Source organism: Protopterus annectens, chromosome 3.part0, assembly GCF_019279795.1.
Source record: "Protopterus annectens isolate FY-2018-M chromosome 3.part0, PAN1.0, whole genome shotgun sequence".
In the NCBI taxonomy this organism is placed as follows: domain Eukaryota; kingdom Metazoa; phylum Chordata; order Ceratodontiformes; family Protopteridae; genus Protopterus; species Protopterus annectens.
Window position 1 is genome coordinate 442221197 of NC_056731.1, and position 21395 is coordinate 442242591.

Genomic DNA, 21395 nt, shown 5'->3' on the forward strand with positions numbered 1-21395 from the left:
TTAACTGGATCTGGTCTCGAGGGGAAGATCAGCCTTTGGCTCAACTGTGCTCAGGAACATAATAGGTAGCTGGGGACTCTGTCGCAACAGTTGAGGAATGAATGAAAATTGACAACATCAGAGTAAGAAGTTACGTACTTAATGTAATGTTCCAGCTATGTTGTCCATTTTTATTCTTCCTCAACTCCCCACCCCTTTTTCACAATGGACTTGCAGAAGAATGAGAGATTATAAGGACAACACTGTCCTTTCTGTTGAACTCCAGATATGGTTTATTCTGCTGGGATTTTTATAATAGTTCTTTCTACTTTATGTAAAACAGCAAACAAGATCTGAGGTATGTATAACCACAGCAAAATTCACCAAATTTGATAATGACCAAAAGAATGACCAGTGAAAAACAGCTCTACTTTCCAAAATACACTTTTTATTTTAAGAATAAATTTCTCTAGCACCTCGGCCGTAGCCTTTACAGAGCAAACAAGATCTGAGGTACATTAGGGGTTGGTGCATTATGAGCAGGGAGGAGCTCCATAGCTGTTTGGTGGTCACGAGCTATAGTGGCGCCAAGTTGGCTCCGAGGATCGGATCCAAACCCAGCAGTTGAAGAAAAATGAAAATGGACAACACAGATGGAATGTTATGATAAGTACATAACTTCCGTGTTTTTAGGACAAGGCATTTGGCATAGTAGATGTAGAACTGGTGTGAGTTGTACTAAGTTTTCTACACTGACTAAGGAATCTGTGGGGATGAATTATATCTGTACCTTGACCTTGTTTTTACATGCCCAGTACTGTAACCAATGCTTTTAGTGTTTCTTATGCTGCAGTTATATGAATGTTTTGTTTTGCTGTTTTGCCTTCTTCTTTGGCTATACTCTTAGCCTTGTTCTAGAAGTGTCTTGAAGCATTAAATAACTTACTTTCCATTCTAATATTAGATTTCATAATCTGTTGATTGCTTCTTTCCATACACCTCTTCCCCCAGCCTGAGCATTTCTTAAATGATAAAGCAGAATGTTGTGGAACATTTAAGATGTCTGTCTAGGTTATCATTTGAATAAGAATTGTACACTTGCCTTTTTTTGTCAATAGAAATTTTATATACTGCTTATCCATCTCTGGGTGCTCCTGTATAATTTTGTGATTTGTTTAGAACTTGCACACATCTTTTGACTAACCATAACGTTTTCATTAGTAAATAGTAAAATATACCACAAAACATCTAGTTCTTCACAGCTTCTAGTGGCTTGTTGGCTATCCATACTCCTAGAAGCAGGGGGACTTACTAAAAGAATCACAGGCCTAAAGCAGATGCCCTACGCTGACCGCCTTAAATAACTCCAGCTATACTCTGTCACATATCGTCTATTCAGAGGCGATCTCTGCTTAATATATAAGGCCATGTCAAACCCAGAGCTGTTGGACATGCTACACTAAAGAAATCCCAATCCCTCAGAGCCACACGCTCCAGGGATCTAAACCTTGTCATCACAATAAACAAAACATGCTGGAGGGATAGGTTCCTGACCCAGAGACTCCCCAGATTCTGGAATAGATTGCCCATACATGTCAAGCAGAGTGCCTCTTTGGCCCTGTTCAAAAGGAACCTTGATGACTAGATGGGAGAAAGGAAATTCACCCCAGGGATCACGTCAGTCGCCCTGCTAGACAGGGGTCCAGGGAAGTAAATAGTGTGGGAAGAAATAGCCAGGGAATTGTTATGGCTAGGCTTGTATAGGCCCTAGGGCTGATAGCCTAGTACCAGCCTATGAACCTATGACTTTGAGCCTGGTTCAGTCTCACTGGAATAATTCTTGAAGTTGCAGCTGGTTAGCCTGCATTATTAATTTTTATTGCAATTTCTTACATGTGTACATTTATCAGTACTTCATAATACATTTTCTCCTTTGCAGTCTCTAGCACATGCTATTTTCTTGTTTATATTGCACTTAAAGTTGATATTTTCATTTTCTATTGGTTATTAATCCTGCATTGTCAAGTTTTTATGTCTTACACTGCTTGTATCATTACTTTTTTTTCTTTTTATCTGTTACATTGCCTAGATAAAACCAAGATTATCGGGACCTCAGATTAGTATTTTGTATCCTTTGCATGTAAGAAGGAGGGAAAAACAGTTTCCAAGCACACTGTAAGTAGCTGGATAATTGTTGCCTCACAGCAAGAGATTCTCCCATTTGATTCTCGGCTGGAGTGCGGGGAGTGCCTTCTGTGTGGAGTCTGCATGTCCTCCCTGCAGTTGGGTGGGCATTCGAAAGACATGCTTAAATGGGTGTGCCTTCATTGAAGGTTGAACGTCGAGCTGGCACCTTGGTCTTTGTCAAAAATCTACTGCCAATCATTAGCGGACCGGAGTTCCGCTGTGGCAACCCCTAACCGGGAAAAAGCTGAAAGACAACAACAACAACATGAATGCACATGTTCTGTTATATAAATGTGAGATGTAAATATGATGTGCATTTCCGTCTCATGCATGTGTACACAGCCGGTTATGTAAATCTGAAATGTAAATAAGGATGTAACTGTCGTGTGAATGTGTAACACACTATGATCCTTGCTGGGTCTCTACCGAAAGTGAGCAGTTTCAAGTTACCAAAACAAGCGCGTAAGTGCAGTTAGTGAAATATTAATTAATATTTACATTTACAACTTGGGAACTCTTAAGTAAATAAAGTGATTCAGTTCTGTAGAGGTATAAAACAGAAAAGCATTATGTCACCATTTCAGGACAGACGTGTTAGAAAAGGTTCTTCACAAATTTCATTGACACTGCTAAATATTTCAAATCGGATTGTTGCTGTCACTTGGCAGTTAGAAGTCTGTGTGTAAACAAACATTTTATAAGCAGACTGACTTGATATTTGCATTTCAGTGTCCAGTGTAGAAAGAGTTAAAACACACACACACACACACACACACACACACACACACACACACACACACACACACACACACGCGTTTAGATCTTAGAGAAGTTAAATCCCACAGGATCTATAAAAAATAGTTCTTCCAAGACTAGCTATAGAAAATTAGCTGCATGGAGTTGTTTAGTTGTATTTTGTAGAAGTGATGTTATCACTGAAGGACTGCATAAAGTGCATCTTTTACAGTAATGCATTTGTAGTCTAGGCCTGAAATTTCCTGGTTGTCATTTTGTTGTGTGATTTTGGCTAACTTTCAAGATGAACATAATGCTTTCATTAAATTCTGAATCATTTTTGTTTTACTGCTTTAACTGTTTTGCAGTCTCAAATTTCTGTTTCACAGAACTGTTGCAACAATGAATTTGGATGCTACAGTTCTGTAATACGAGACAGCGATAGTGTAGACTAAAGAGCTGACAGAAGCTGGTACACATGGACTTCAAAAATTTGCTAGTAGCATTTAAAATGTCCTCCTCTGGCATTTGGCCCCTAGACAACCCATCTGGGGTATGTTGTCACATCCCATGGGCTTTTATCATGCATATGATTTTGAAAATGAATCAGTATGTTTCATTTTGTTGCACTTATTCCTGTAACCTTTTTGATTGTAGTTCAGAGTGAATTATTTAGATTGTTTTCCATGATCATCTTTATTGTTTATAGACCATTGTTTAATAGTAGTTCAAAAGCATGTGATATTGACTTAATAAACAGTACCATTTTAATCTCATGACAAAAAAAGTTATGCATCGTGGTAAACTGGCTTCAGTGGGACTCATACCTCTCATCTGTACAGATTTTCACAGAATGTCCAGATTTTTGCCTCATATTTTTGGTGTGGTATTCCTAAAATATGTACTTTTCTGGCAAATAGCTGAGGATTGAAGTCATTAAATAATGACAAATATTTGAGTTTAAGACTCCACATCCTTCAGAAAATTCATGTTAATGCAAAACATATTATTCTGTCAACTTTCTAAGTTTGTAAGAGCAATATTTAAAATTTGTCCCTACTTGTACCCCCATCATTTTAGGCTTTGTCCAGATGTTTTGATCTAAGAGGTTTTGAGGTATGGAATAAACAGCAAATGCATGGTTTGTTCATTGCCACTTTGTAATTGCCTTTCTTCTCTGGGTTTTCAGCCTAGAGCTAAGTAATAGTCTGTGGCAGCAAATGGCTGACTTGTTCAGTCATTTTATGATTGCTTTGCACCATCAGGTTCTCAGGCTATCAGAAGACTGATGGGATGGAAAACTGACATTTTGCCAGCTTGCCAACATGGGAAGGGTCTTTGGTACTCCTCCCCAGTCATGAACGTGTGCCATGATTCAGGACAGGCTGCTGTTAATAATTCAACAGTAGAGGATAGGGCTGGAGATGACCGATGTTGAGTGTTGTACTGTGTGTGACATGAGAAGCTCCACTCAGTAGGGCATTCCAAAAAAAATAAATAAATAAATCCACTTACACAACAACGTGTATGATGCTACTAAGACTCCCTTGTGCATTTTTCCATCTCTTTACCAACCTGCCAGTGGCTGAGGTGCTCTGCACCATGCATTGTTCCATCTCTTTACCAACGTGCCAGTGGCTGAGGTGCTCTGCACCATGCATTGTTCCATCTCTTTGCCAACCTGCCAGTGGCTGAGGTGCTCTGCACCATGCATTGTTCCATCTCTTTACCAACGTGCCAGTGGCTGAGGTGCTCTGCACCATGCATTGTTCCATCTCTTTGCCAACCTGCCAGTGGCTGAGGTGCTGTGCACCGTGCATTGTTTCATCTCTTTACCAACCTGCCAGTGGCTGAGGTGCTCTGCACCATGCATTGTTCCATCTCTTTACCAACCTGCCAGTGGCTGAGGTGCTCTGCACCGTGCATTTTTCCATCTCTTTACCAACCTGTCAGTGGCTGAGGTGCTCTGCACGTGCATTGTTCCATCTCTTTACCAACCTGCCAGTGGCTGAGGTGCTCTGCACCGTGCATTGTTCCATCTCTTTACCAACCTGCCAGTGGCTGAGGTGCTCTGCACCGTGCATTGTTCCATCTCTTTACCAACCTGCCAGTGGCTGAGGTGCTCTGCACCGTGCATTGTTCCATCTCTTTCCCAACCTGCCAGTGGCTGAGGTGCTCTGCACCGTGCATTGTTCCATCTCTTTACCAACCTGCCAGTGGCTGAGGTGCTATGCACGTGCATTGTTCCATCTCTTTACCAACCTGTCAGTGGCTGAGGTGCTCTGCACCGTGCATTGTTCCATCTCTTTACCAACCTGCCAGTGGCTGAGGTGCTCTGCACCATGCACTGTTCCATCTCTTTACCAATCTGCCAGTGGGTGAGGTGCTCTGCACCGTGCACTGTTCCATCTCTTTGCCAACCTGCCAGTGGCTGAGGTGCTCTGCACGTGCATTGTTCCATCTCTTTACCAACCTGCCAGTGGCTGAGGTGCTCTGCACCGTGCATTGTTCCATCTCTTTACCAACCTGCCAGTGGCTGAGGTGCTCTGCACCGTGCATTGTTCCATCTCTTTACCAACCTGCCAGTGGCTGAGGTGCTCTGCACCGTGCATTGTTCCATCTCTTTACCAACCTGCCAGTGGCTGAGGTGCTCTGCACCATGCATTGTTCCATCTCTTTACCAACGTGCCACTGGCTGAGGTGCTCTGCACCGTGCATTGTTCCATCTCTTTACCAACCTGCCAGTGGCTGAAGTTGCTCTGCACCGTGCATTGTTCCATCTCTTTACCAACCTGCCAGTGGCTGAGGTGCTCTGCACCATGCATTGTTCCATCTCTTTACCAACCTGCCAGTGGCTGAGGTGCTCTGCACCGTGCATTGTTCCATCTCTTTACCAACCTGCCAGTGGCTGAGGTGCTCTGCACCAGGGGGTATGACTGAGGATAGAAAGATTATGAGCAGTAGGAGGACAGAAGCATCAGATGGTCAGCTGGACAGTATGTAATGGTGGACCAAAACATTTTAATAAAAAAGAAAAAGAAGACTAATTAGACTGTATTCTGTTTAGTTATTTGTGAGGCTGAAACATATTCTAGTCTGACGGCCTGAAAACTAATAGGAATTCTTTTAGAAATCTTTCATCAGGGTTAACAGGTCTGGGGTTTTACTGTTTATTTGGGCTGTGGTTGGAGGCACCCATACTGTGAAAATGGCTGTTGGTAATAACATTTTGTGGTGATCTTCAGGCTGCATTTTGTGGATATAAATTTTTATTGCGGGCACATGTGAGTTTTGTGCTGCTTAGCAGCTGTTTTTAGGGTTGCCTCCAGTTTTTGGTTTGCACTTCCATGCAGCATTGTTTCCTTTTATTATGCTATACCGACGTAGGATTCTTTTCTTTCTTAATATGTCTGAATATCTATAACTCAGAGTAACATACTGGGGCAATCCATGATGAAAAAGTGGGCAGGAGTGAGCTAGACGTTTTATCTCGAGTTAGCATTTAAGGAAACCTTGGGCTGCATATTCTGCAGAGTTCTTGGTATAACAACATTTGACCACTTCATTTGAAAGAAACGATTATTTATTTATTTATTTTACATTTGTTGACTGGGCTAGTCTAACTGGATATATGTCCATTTTCAGTAGAGCCCCGGGGAGATAAGCTCCACTAAAGAGATAATAGCAACATTAGTACAATAAATATTAAGACCAGGAATGCAAATTTTTACATAAAGCATTGTACTGTGAGGTAACTAACATATTAAAAAAGAAAGAAACAAGTAAATGTTTATAGGGATGTGTCTCTACAGTTTATATTTTATTTTATGATTATATTTCTGTTCATAATTAAAACACATAAAAGGTGTTCCCATTAACTTTCCTTTGAACTTTAGTTGGTAGTGATAGCATTATGGTTTGAGGTTATTGGCAGCAGTAGTAATCTGATAAGGGAGAGAGGGCTGTTTCTCACTTTGTCAGTTACACAACCTCATCTTCAATTTCTGTGTGCCTGTCTGCAGCCTGAAAGCTACTAGCTGTTAGGTCACTTTGTATGAATTCCTCTTATTGTTGTTTATGCTTCTGTACTGAAACTGTTGATGACATTGCCTTCATATCTCTTGTCTCCTGTAGTCATAACCTGGGGGTAAATCTGTGTCTTGGACATCTAAATGAGTTTCTGCTTCCTAGCAATGAATTTTCTCTTCCTCCCAAGCATTGCCTGCAGTGAGGGGATATAACCATTCCATGACTGATGACAAGGGAATTGCATGGCAAGGGAATCCAGGCTTGTGAGGAGAATTACAGAGTGAAGGGAGGAAATTCCGTTATTTTAGCTCAGTATTGAACTAAACATCTTTGGTAAAAGCTAGAAATGTTTCTTTTCATTCATGAAATATTTTTGTCTTACTTGAATTCTCTGGCAAATATAATGTTTTTATTTCTATTTTTAACATGCAGTAGCTATTTTGGGCATTTGACATTTGAATAACCAAGAGTAGAGTACTGGTGATATTCCACTTAGTGAAAATTGTTAAATATTGTAAATGTTTGTCAAAAAACACCCCTTTCCAATTTCTGCTTTTTACTTTGAAGCAGGTTTAGTTTGTATCGGCTAAAGGATCTGTGGTGGGGGTGCAGTGGGACTTATCCCCTGCAGAAAATAATGTATCTGATGTTGTCCTTTTCATTCATTACTGAAATTATGGGTTTGGATTTGAGACTTGGATCTGACTTGGCCACTTCTACCAGATCATCAGATCTGAGAAATCTCGAGCTATTCTTGTTACCCATATTGCCCAGTCAACATAACATTACTCAGATCACGTTTGTCGCTATTCAGCATCAGGTACAGATCTGTCTGCTCTTGAGGTTTTGGAGTTTGTGAATTTTTGTTTCAGATTTCTTTGTCTGTATAGTCTAATTCTTCTACCTCACGTAATCTTTAGCTGATTTCTCTCAATTTTTAGCTACTGCTTTTGTGGTATTTTCTTACAGTACCATTGTTGGTACCCTTTTTCCCCCTTTCTCTACTCGTGATTATTTCTGTCTATTCTGGTAGTTTATTTTTCTTTTTTTTCCTATACAAAAAAAAAAAAAAAAACTTTTCCAAACTTTTCAGATAGCTTCATATAATTGTGTTTCTGATTGTACAAATTAGCTGGTAAACCTATGGGGTTTAGAAAGTGCATTTCCTGTGGGCATAAACTTTCCAACTCAGATGCCCACAGGAAATGTATGTATTGCCTAGGCCCCACTCACTTGGATGTGAATTGTTCACTCTACTCTGGTTTTAACTCCAGAACTGTAATTAATCAGAGTAATAATTTAGTCTTGAGAGGCCTTCTTCCTCCTCTACCTCTTCAGTTGTTGGGGCTCAAACCCCACTAAGAAATCAGACAAGGGAAAGTCAAATTCAACTTCCAAGGAAAAGGAGTCCCACAAGAAGACTCGGGACCATTCTTCTTTGGCGGCTCCTTCATCAGAGCCCTGTTCTAAAATGCATAAAAAGTTGGATCCATCTGTCTGTCTTGGATCCGACTGTTTCAAACCCTAGATCTCCTCAAATCTATGCTCCTGTCGGATCCAGTGTGATCACGGCTCTCTTCCGTTTCCTGGAGGAATCTCTGCATAGACACTTCAGGACTCAGCTTATCAGAAGCAGTTTTGGATAGGATGATGAAGTTTCTCAGAGCACAGCTCCAGATCGGGAGGGTTTCCTGGCTCTGACTCCCACAGGATCTGTGAGCCCTCCTTTGTCCACTACCTCTTTGGTATCTCCTTCTCTGATCATAACCACTGTTTTGGAACCCTCAGATCCTTTCCTAATAAGAAACTGTCTACAACTTCATATTGACTATACTAGCAATCTTCTCCCCCCCTTCCTGCCCCTGTTTGTCAAAATCTGTCCCTGCTTCTGCCTCTGTACATTACCGTTTGCAGCAGATTGTTGCAGAATCTTGGGTGTTAAAGTGGGTTCAGGAGGGATACAGTTGGCACTAGATACAGATATCTCCTTCCAGGGGAGTTCCTTCTTACCCTCTGAACCAAAGAGAATTTTTCCTAAGGTTCTTCAACACTTACTTACCTTAGGAGTCATAGAATATATGCCATTAAATCAAAGGGGCAAAGGCTTCCATTTCAGAATGTTTCTGACAGTAAAGAAAGAGTCTTCTTAGAAACCAGTTCTAGAGCTTTCCTTTCTAACTTTGTGTGTTAAAAGTTCCAAAATTCATGATGTTGACCCTTGAGAATTATTTATCTCTCATTTCTCAGGAAAGCTTTATGGTAATACTAGATCTAAAAGATGTCTACCTTCACATTTTCGTAGGCCTGGGATTCAAGAAATTTCTAATATTTTGTGTGTTTGGGTCATGTTTTTGGTTCTTTGCATTACCCTTTGGGTTATTTAGAGTTCTTTAGGGGGTTACAAAGTGTTTAGCTCCAGTCATAGCTCACTGCAGACAAAATGGCATCTACATATTTCCTTATTTAGACGACTTACTCATCTTTGCAGATTCTTTTCCCAGATGTCAAATGTCATTGCAATGGGTTTCTTCTCTTCTGACCATTCTAGGGTTCTAGATAAATGTTTAGAAACCCTCCTTGACCCTATCACACAGGATTGTCTTATTAGGATGTCTTATAGACAGACACCTTGCAGCAAAAGGCCTTTTTGACAGGTGAATGCAGATGTTTTCATCTGGAAACTTTCATGATCTTCTTAAATCTCTGCTATTAGGAAATCTTATTTTGTCAAGTAGAAAAGATGGCTCCCTGTTAAAATATCAGCACTCAAAATACCAAGTGCCAACAAGCTGAAAAGAAAAGACTGAAAACACAGAAGAGCACATTTCGAAAATCTCTCTTCTCCTTTAAACTTCTTTTTGCAGAGAGGCAAGCCCCCATACCCCCAAAATTATATATACCAACTCCGAGATCGCCGTACCTCAGAGAAAAGGAAATATTCTAGAAAATGGCATTTCAGACTTAGTATATGCAAGTCCATTCTTTCTGCCATTCAGTCTACATATTTCGGAACTTGCTCTAGTGGTTTTCTAGTCGAAGCCTAGCCAATAACCAGGGACTTATCAGGGATTATGTACCACTGATGCTCAAATATTTGTTTGAGTTGCTATCCTCTGGTCTCTCTTTCACATTTATTAAGGTACATTTTGTAGCCATTTCAGCATGTCTGGCCATGGATCCCCAGTTTCTTTTTTGTTTTTGGTAAAATAGTTTCTTAAAGGAGGTTTACACATGAGACCTACCCATAAACTGGTTACTCCTTCCTTGGATCTTAACTTTGTGCTGGAAAAGTTGATCACGACTCCATTTGAACCAGTAGATCAAGAAGACTTTGGGTTCATTGGATGGAAAACAGCTCTTGTCATTGCTCTGATCTGTGCAAGAAGAGCATCTTAGTTGCAAGTTCTCGAGATGGGTGATCCATGTCTGGTCTTCCACAGAAATACGGTCTCTTTAAGACCAAATCATTCATTCATGTTTAAGATTGTTTCAGAATTCACTTTGAATCAAGCCATCAATCTCAGTGTTCTACCCATATCCTCAGAATCACGGTCTAAGTACTCTGGATATACGTAGGCAACTTAGACAGAAAACGTTCTGAGAAAACCTGATAAATTGTTTATTTCTTATGTTAGGATAAAGAAAGGAAACCCCTGTCAAAACAGACTGTTTCCAGATAGTTGTCCTCAGCTATTGCCTTTTGTTATGCCCACCATGGAAACCATTTCCAGGTTGTATCAAAGTCATTCTACTAGGGTTTTGCCTTCTTTGATAGCATATTGGAAAAGGGTGGTCTCTATAAATATTCTAGAGGCAGATACAAGGTCCTCTGCACTTACCTATACAAGGCATTACAAACTGATTTCCTTTCCTAGATCTAGGACAGAATTTGCAAGGACTATTCTTCAGGGGCTTCTGGTTCCGTATTCTTCCTTTTCTCAGGTAGATGGGGTTTGGTAATCAGCCCATATTGCCTAAAGTTTACTGCAGAAGTGAGAATGATAACATAGTACAGTTGTGCAAGTTGCACTTACCCATAACAGTAGATGTCCATATTTGTCATTGCTGCAGTAGCTGTCCCCCACCCTTTGTCTTGTATATGGCTACTTGTTGGGATATAAAGCTGTTTGTTTTCATGTGTTAATGGCTCAGGATGAGTATACTTCTTAATGTTTGGACAAGAACGTCCTTAAGTTTCTCCACTCTGAATGCTGATTTTCCCTCCTCAGGGCTGACTGACCACTCATCAGTTATAGTAAAGATGTGGGTGGGAACAGGAGCTTTTGGAAGCTGGCTGGTTGTTGTTGTGTCTTGGACATGATGCAACCTATAGTCCCTAAAGGCTACTGTAGTAATGAGGAATATGAACATTTATGGTTATGGGTAAGTGCAATGGGCACACCTGTACTTTCTGTTCAGATTTGTATTTTTTGTGTGTTGTCACACATTAGGGACTTTTTTGTCTCATTATACATTCCTTCAAATAAAAAGCAAACGGTAACAAACGGGTCCCATATGCCTGCAGCACATCCCAGTAATGTCTTAGTCATTAGTGACTCTATTGTAGGACATATAGGTACAACACCTATCAGGTTGGCTAAGGATAGGGTAACAATTAGTTGCCTCTGTCATGCAAGGATAGTAGGGATGTCACTATTGCCTTTAGGTCCCTGCAGTGATCTGGATACAGTCATGACCTTATAGTTGCTCATAAAGGGGTTAATAATCTTAGGCATTCCACCTTCAACAAGATGCAGAAAGGCATTGTTGAATTCTCTGTTCATGACTTTGAAGAGGGCAAGGCCCTGGTATTGAGCAGCATTCTACCATTCCCAAGAACGATGCCTAAATTCAAGGTTAAAATAAATGACTTCAGTAATTGGCTATCAGATGTATGACATTTTAGAGGATCCGGTATGCATCTGCATGGAACAAAATGATAAGTAGATCCACCTGTTTTGCCACGGTTGACCTCCATCTTCCATCCTTTTGTTTTTGCATATTGGATAAGAATATTGCTTTCTCTGTAGTGCCTTTTCACGCAGAGTTCACTTGATGGACATCCCAACATAGTACAATTTCCGGCAGCACCACTCATCTTATTTACATACACTATAAATCCAGCCCATCCCACAACACAATTGACCAGTCTCTACTATCCAACCGGTGAAAGAACATGCACATACTGCAAGACACAAAGAAGTCAATAACTGTTGCATTTGGAATTCACCAAAAGTTTATATTAAAACTACGTTATAACCATGATAAAGTAGAGACTACATGCTTTCTAGTGTCTGGCTTAATTGACATTTAGATTTTCAGTATCATATTAGTATAACAAGTATGAAAATGAATAAAATACTTTTCTGATCAGCAAAGATTTCCCACAAACTTTCACCAACAATGTGTGCATTTGGTAAAGATATCAACCTAGCACAACTAGAAAATGTCCTCCCTATCATTACTGCATATAGAAGATTGTAGCTCAGTTTTCATTGTCCCATATCTTTGGGAATCTCTTCCCTCCATGCTAAAAAGAGTTTAGTTGTACATTGTATTCATATAAAATTTAAAGTATTATGTAACCTGTTTTTCTAGACCACACCCACAGTCTGTCACATCTTTTAAACCATATTACACAAACATACCCCACAGCTGTACTATAGTATTCCTTCCGTGAAATCCACCATACTTTCCCACTGCTTTTTTTTCTTTGTCTTTGTCTCTTTTGTTTTCTTCTCTATTGTTGTTTTGTAAATGCCTTATGTAATTTTTCCATAATATCAATCCCTTCAGTTCACCTAGTGACTGTGTGTTTTCTTCATATGTGTGTAGAAACACACCTCCACACTCGCTGAAATACTACTAAGTATAATTCTTCAACTCTGTGACTGTTCTGAGTGACCACTCTTGTGAAAACTGATAAACCTCTTATTTATTCATTGTAAGGATAGTAATCTTTTCCCACAAGTTAAAAATAGTAATTTCTTCTCTCAATTGTATAAAGTGTCTATATGTTGTATACTCACTGAGCTAGTCTCAAAATGGCCTGGTTGGATCAGTGATCTATACTTGAAGAAAATTTTAAATAAATACATTTCAAATCCCAGATTTCTATGCCTTGTAGGAAATGTCCGTCTCTTGCCCTGTCTCTCTATAAAGATCTAGTCTGAATTTTGTGTCAGTTTTACATCGGTCAAGCAACTTGATGCTTTTCATTGTCAACAGCAGTACACAATATGTTATGAAGTAAAATGATGCATTTTCTAAATTGTGATATGAAAATGAAAGAAATCCAGCAGTGTGAGCTGTTCCTCTTGACTGCTCACTAGCATGCAAATTTTCTGGTCTGCTTGTAAGAGAGTATTCACTTGTGTCTTCCATGCTTAGCTGTTCATCACTGATAATATTATGTGGGCAACAATAACATGATTGGTTTCCTGTATACAGCATTTTGTACCTCAGGGGAATATTATAAGAGTAATGCAGGAAACAATTTCTGTGAGATTTATTTAGGCAAATCAGAATCTTTATGCTTTCAGTAGAATAAGCAAGGTGTAGTGTAGGAGAAGAAATGGCATATTTCGCGATTCATAGGTAGGTACTAGGCTAACTGCTCTTGTGGGCCATTTTAAGCTTAGCCAGTTTCCCTTTTTATGCTCGAACTATCCTGTCCTATTTGGTAAGAGTGTGGCCTTACACATCCCATGGTCGATAGTTATATATTACTTAACTGGGATCATACCATACCCTATAGTGCCTTTTTTAGGCAAGGTTCAAATGTCAAATTCACCACCATAACAGGTACAAGCAAGCAAAATCTGAGGGTAATGCTACTCAATGCTAGAAGTCTAAGCCTCAAAATGCATTCACTTGAGGCACTCCTTAAAATGGAGAACATCAATATCTGTGCAGTGACAGAGACTTGGTTTGAGGCTCCAGAGAGCACCCCTGCATTACCAGGCTATAATTCATAACACACCTTTCAGCCACCTAAGCTGGACCGCAACACTAAAGGTGGATGTGTGTCCATATTCATTAAGGATATCCACACCTCCAGGCTAGTTGCTCAGCATAATGCATCCGGGATTATCCAAGTGCAACTAACTCGGGGCAAGACCGCAATCCAAATTTTAACTTGCTACAGATCCCCCACCATGCCCCAGGATTCCCACTCCTCATTTTTTGATATACTAGAAAATATTAGGGTGCAACCCAATACCCTAATAATGGGTGAATTCAACTACCCCATTATTAACTGGGAAAACTATTCATGTACCAACTCTTTTCTCATCGTTTTCTGGAATTCATAAATTCCAATACCTTGGATCAACTTATCCACACCCCCACCAGGGGCAGCAATGTCCTAGACCTGGTCATTACCAACATGGGTTACCGGTGTTCAACACCAGAGGTCAATTCCTTGTTGATCAGATCCAACCACAAGCTGATCAGCCTAGACATCCACATCCCGCCCCGACCCCCCATTAGGGAAACCACCATAAAAGATTTCTCCAAAACCAACTTCACACTTCTTAAGACAGAAGTGTCAAACTTCACGACACCCATGCAGACGGACAATAGAGGTACGACTGAATCCTACACAAATGCACTTTATAAGCACTTACACGAGTGCATGGATCATGCTATCCCTAACAGAACCAAGATGCTATCCTCGAAAAAAAGCAAGCCAATCTGGTGGTCCGCTGCCATAAACAAACTGTACAACAGAACCAAGATGCTATCCTCGAAAAAAAGCAAGCCAATCTGGTGGTCCGCTGCCATAAACAAACTGTACAACAGAAGAAAGAAACTGTTGCAAAAAAGAGTAAAATCCCATGACTGGAAGAACTCCCTGGTCAGCCACAGTAAGAAGCTGAGATCCCTCATAAAATCCTCCAAAGCTAGTTAAGAAAACAAAATTGCCACTGATTCTAAAGACAACCACAAAGCATTGTATAGCTATGTCAAAAATCTCAATGGCAACACTCAGAACTGCTCAGAGTTACAGCACATTGGCACTAAATATACAGAACCAACTGATATTGCCAACATCCTGGAAGATAGGTTCAGTGCTAACTTTACCCCCCCCAACCCCTAAAGGGCCCATCTCTATACCGGAAGAATGCAAAGTTCCTGTAATGACGGCTGCACAGGTAAAAACCACACACTCCAAAGCCAAGAACAAAGCATCCATGGGACCTGACAACATCCCAGGCTGCGTTCTACATGAACTACAGAATGAATTGGCACCCCACCTAAGCACCATGTTCAGTCATAGCCTCATCTCATGCTTTGTGCCCACTAAATGGGGCACAGAGATAGTTATCTCACTCCACAAAGGGGGAGCCACCATGGACCCCGGGAACTACCGCCCCATTAGCCTAACAAGTTTGGTCTGCAAGGCCATGGAACGTATCATCATGGAACTTATAAACAAAGACATTGGTAATCTCCAGACTCTGGACCCCACCCAGTTCGGTTTTGTAAGACAGATCATGTCTCCTAAACCTGATTTACTTCTTTGAAGCAGTCACCAAAGCCGTAGACGAGGGTAAGCTGGTTCACACAGCCTATCTATTTCTCGCCAAGGCTTTTGACACCATCCCCCACTCTGGAATTATAGATAAACTCACTAAACTAGGTATAAATCCCTATGTCACAAGATGGGTTGCCAACTGGCTCACTGACAGAACCCACACTGTGAAAGTAACAGACTCCAAATCTGACTTCAGAACAGTGACAAGTGGAGTACCACAGGGTTCAGTCCTGGGTCCTCTCCTGTTTGGTATCTACTTTTCTGAAGTACAGGCTAACACAGAAGGTCTTTGGCTAACGAAGTTCGCAGATGACTGCAAACTAGGCGCCATAATTGAAACTCCTAACGATGTGGACACCCAACAAATGGGTTGGTCCTCTTTTACTGTAGCTGTTTGTTCCTGGCTTGGTTCTCTTTTACTGTAGCTGTTCCTGGCTTGGTCCTCTTTTACCATCCTACAAAAGGGCCTCACAGAGAGATGCCTGGTGTCAAAGCCATGGCCTCAAGCTCAGTGCCAAAAAGTGCATTGTCACCCCCTTTGATAAAAACTCCGTACCCATGAGCTACCACATAGGTGGTAGTCTACTTAACACTGAAAGTGTGATAAGAGACCATGGGACACAGGTGGACAGTCGTCTCTCCTTTGATAATCACATCGCCACAATAGTCAGAAAATCCTTCTACGTGGCACACCTCATCACAAAAGGTTTCTCATCCTGGAAAAAAGAGGTCATTGTTCCCCTCTACTCGTCACTCATTAGACCTATTATAGAGTACAGCGTCCCTTTTGGTATGTACCTCACAAGACATCTACAACAACTGGAAAGGCCACAGAAATGCCTCATAAAGAGGATTACCAGCCTCAAACAGAAGCCCTACGCAGACCGTCTAAAAAACTCCAGCTTTACTCCATCACATATCGCCTGCTCTGAGGTGATCTCTGCCTAACATACAAAGCTATGTCAATCCCAGAGCTGTTGGACATGCTCCACTTAAAGAAATCCCAATCCCTACGAGCTACATGCTCTAGGGACCTAAACTTTGTCGCCACAATAAACAGAACATGCTGGAGAGATAGATTCCTGTCCCAGTGACTTCCCATACTCTGGAACAAAGTACCTATCTATATCAAACAAAGCTCCTCATTAGCACTCTTCAAGAAAAATCTTGATGATTCGATGGGAAATAGGAAATTCACCCCTGGGATCACCTCTGTGGCCCTACTCAACAGGGGCATAGAAAAATAATTTTCTTCGGTGGCGAAAGCTAGGGTATCTTTTTGGCTAGGATTGTATAGGCCCTAGGGCCGATAGCCTAGTAAATACCTATGAACCATAGATAATTTGAGGAGACCCATGCATGGAATAAATCATTTAGGAGTTGCTTCTCTCCATTAGTAGCACAGGGGCAGTCCTGGGGTAAATTTTTGGTTTCTCACCCTTAGATCTAAGAAGCACTTGAACATGGACAAGGATGAACTTTGTTTTATGTAGAAGGGGTGTCTGTTCCAGAGCAGTGGTATCTTTTGCAAGATATACCTGTCCCTCCAACCCATTCTGTTGATCCAGAAGAGGTTTAGATCCATAGACCAAGAATTTCTGATGCCATTTGACTTACTGATGTGCAGTACATTTGCTGACTGAATTATTTTATATATTTGCTGGCATTGTTTTTTGTTTCTCATCTGTTCTGAAACTGGTTTTCACCCTCCCACCCACTCTATTTCTGTGGTGTTTGTTATAGTTGGTGGCTTTGCAGTTGCTCGCCCCTACTGTAAATTTGATCTGGGACACTCTTCCCAGTCTAGTGATCATTCTACCTAATACAGGGAGAACATTTGAGAAGGTCAACCCACTTAGGTTCTTAACCTTGAATTATCTTCTGCTCCTCCTTCCTCCCCTTGCACTTTGCTAACAAAAAAAAATCTCCGTGTGTTCTGATTGAGTGTGCTTCTCAGCTGATAACAAAATGTTTTGGCACTTTTTAACTGTTCAGAGTTGAGTAAAACAACATTTGAATTTAGTTCAGAATACATTTTGAATAAATTGCATTTATTTAAACTGTATTTGCTTTAATACTGCTACACACTCAAGTGTGCTTGCTTGCACTGCACTTGAATTGTTTTTAGTGCTGTTTTAGCTACTTTCTGAAAAAAAAATTCTAAGCTTGTTTCCTGCCTTTCCTGTAACTAGTCTAGTCTTGGTCAGCTTCTGAGTGCCCCAAGCCTTTCTGTGTTATAGGGAAGCCTTATAGCTTATCAGCAGGAGTGGTAAGCACTAGGTAAAATATCTACCATAAGAGGAGTGGTTTCTGGCCCATAAATTGTAGTTTATTGGCTGTTTGGGCAGTTTTTCTATCTCTTTCAACTTTCTGGTTTAAAAGCCCACATTTATGCTTGTTTCCCACCTTTCCTGTAACTAATCTAGTCCAGATGCACATTTGCTATATCCAGGACTGTTTGCAAGTTTCTGAGCGGTGCCAAAGTCTGCTCTTTAATTTTTCCCTTAGATCTGCTAGTTCTCTCCTCTCCTGCACTTTTACTAGCTTATTAGTTTAGCACTTTACCAAACTTCTTGTAGTAATTATTGTAGCACACAAAAATGCTACCAGCACTAAACGTTCTACAAGGAAATAGATCCAGTACTTATTAATGCCCACCCCTCCAGGCATGTCTAAAGGTCAGGTCCCTGTGCTTTCTGCTATTAACCTGGTGAACTTGGGCATCCTGAAGTAATGTAGCAACTGCCTCATGTACACTGACAACCCTCTCTTGTTACCTCCCAACACTCAGACTTGTGAGAGATGCACTTAAATATCCAAATTGGAAGCCATGTACTCTCCAGCCAAGACCAGTATAGCTGGCCAAGAGGAGAAGGTCAACACTTGCACCACACCACACGGAGCACATGGCTTCCAGAACACACACCAGCACTGCCTTCACATAAAAATGCAAACCACGCACCCACCTTCACAGATCAGCAGAGACCTTCAGTGCAGAAACACAGTCGACCACCACAATACAACACTAATCATGAGACACATAACTCTCCTAAATAGTGTGCCCCTCAGCCAAAGCCCCTAAGGCAAAACAGCATGCCCAACACACTAGTCATAGGTGACTCGATAGTGAGGCACACTGATGTCCCACTCACTAGGTTGAATAAGGAGAAAGTGACAGTCATCTGCCTGTCAGGCACCAGGATCCACCACATAATGCACGCACTCAGGTCTCTCAACAACCGGTACAAATATGACCCTGTCATTGTACATGTGGGTGTGAATGACCTGAGACATACCTCCCTGGATGACATGAAAAGAGATATGGAGGAGCTCTCAGATTATGTAGCCCAGGCAGGTATGACCCTAACCCTGAGCAGCATCCTACCATCACCCAGTATGATACCACAGTACAAGCAGAAAATGATTGATTTCAACAATTGGCCAAGTTTCTGGTGTCATTCTAAGGTGATCCAGTATCTGTCTGCCTGGGATGACTTGATTGACAGACCACGATGCTTTACCAGAGATGGCCTGCATCTGTCACCCCTGTGCTTCCAGATACTGGCCAGGGCTCTTGCCACCCCTATAGTGCCTTTTTTAGGTGGTGTTCCAAAGACCAAATTACCATTGTAACAGCTACAAACAAATTCAATCTGAGAGTCATGCTGCTCAACGCTAGAAGTCTAAATCTCAAAATGCACTCGCTCGAAGCACTCCTTAAAATGTAGAACATCCACATTTGTGTTGTAACAGAGACCTGGTTCAAGGCAGCAGAAAGCACCCCTGCACTACCAAGCTATAACTCATTCCACACCTTTCAGCCCCAGAACTTGAACTGAAGCTCCAAAGGTGCACACCTCCAGACAGGTAGCCCAGCATAACGCATCTGTGATACTTCAGGTGCAGCTAACATTGGGTAAGACAACGATTCAAGTCGTAGCCTGCTTTAGGTCCCCAACCATGTCCCAAGACTCGCACTCCACGTTCCTAAGCACCCCGGAGAATATTAGGGTCCAACCTAACACTCTCATACTAGGAGACTTCAACTACTCCTCCATTAACTGGCAAAACTACTCATGTACCAATACACTTGCCCAATGCTTTCCGGAATTCATTAATTCCAATGCTCTGGACCAGTTTGTTTTTACCCCCACTAGAGATAGCAACAGTTTTGATCTGGTCATTACTAACATGGGCGAATGTTGCTCTACACCAGTAGTCAACTCCTCCCTGGTTAGATCCGACCATAAACTAATCACCTTGGAAATCCCCCCCCCCCACACACACAAAGGTAACCACCATGAAAAACATCTCCAAAGCTGACCTAAAAACAGAGGTGGCTAACTTCCTCATGCAAATGGAGAATAGTTGCATGACCGCCGAATCATACACCAATGCACTGTACGAACACATGCACAAATGAATGGATCTCGCCATGCCCAATAGAACCAAGACACTCTCCTCGAAAAAAAAGGAAGCCAATCTGGTGGTATCCTGCCATAAACAAACTCTACAGCAGAAGGAGGAAACTGATGCAGAATAAGATGAAGTCCCAAGACTGGAAAAACTCCTTTATCAGCCTCAACAAAAAGTTGGGATCCATCATCAAATCCTCTAACGTTAGCTATGAAAACAGAATTGCAGCAGATAGTAAAGACAACCACAAGGCCTTTTATAGTTATGTAAAGAATCTCCACGGCAATACCCGGATGTTCTCTGAGTTACTGCACAATGGTACCTCCTATACCGAGCCAACAGATATTGCCAATATACTGGAAGACAGATTCAGTGCTAACTTTACCCCCCCCCCCCAAGGACCAATTTACAATGCCAGTAGATTGCCAGGCACCCAGTATTACTGCTGTACAGGTTAAAACAGCACTCTCCAAGGCCAAGAATACAGCTTTTATGGGACCTGTCAATATCCCTGGCTGTGTTCTACATGAACTACAGAGTGAACTGGCACCTCACCTGTGTACCCTGTTCAATCACAGCCTCACCTCAGGCTTTGTCCCTACAGAATGGTGCACTGCTACAGTTATCCCTCTCCACCAAGTAGGAGCAACTACAGACCTGGGGAATTATCACCCCTTTAGCCTGATGAGTCTGATATGCAGAGCTATGGAACGCATCATCATGGACCTAATAAACAAGGATATAGGGAATCTCCAAACTCTGGATCCTACACAGTTTGGTTTTGTGAAAGGTAGATCATGCCTGCTCAACTTGGTCGACTTCTTTGAGTCAGTCACCAGAGCTGTGGATGAAGGCAAGGTGGTTCATGCAGCCTACCATGATCTGGCCAAGGCCTTTGATGCCATTCCCCACTCAGGAATCATAGAAAAAGTCACTACGCTAGGCATCAACCCCTAAATCACTAGGTGGGTTGCAAACTGACTGACAGATAAAACCCACAGTGGGAAAGTAGCTGACTCCAAGTCAGACTGCCGACCAGTCACGAGTGCAGTCCCACAGGGTTCGGTCCTGGGTCCTCTCCTGTTTGCTATCTACTTCTCTGAAGTCCAGGTCAACTCGAAGGGACTCTGGCTAACAAAGTTTACAGATGTTTGCAAGTTGGTAACTCTTATTATCTCGCCAAGTGATGTTGACATCCTGCAGAAAGACCTCAACGAGACCAATGACTGGTGTCAGAACCATGGCCTTAAGCTCAATTCCAAAAAATGTGTTATCCCCCTTGTGGTAATTCAAGGGAACTGGGTTTTCCCATTGATGGTAGTCCACTGAACATAGAAGGCGTTATTAGAGATCTGGAAACACAGGTTGACAGCAACCTCTCTTTTGACCACCACGTTGCCACTGTGGTCAGAAAGTCCTTCTGTGTGGCACATCTCATTACTAAGGGTTTTGCATGCAGGAAGAAAGAGTCATTGTCTCCCTCTACTCTTCCCTCATTAGGCCAGTCATC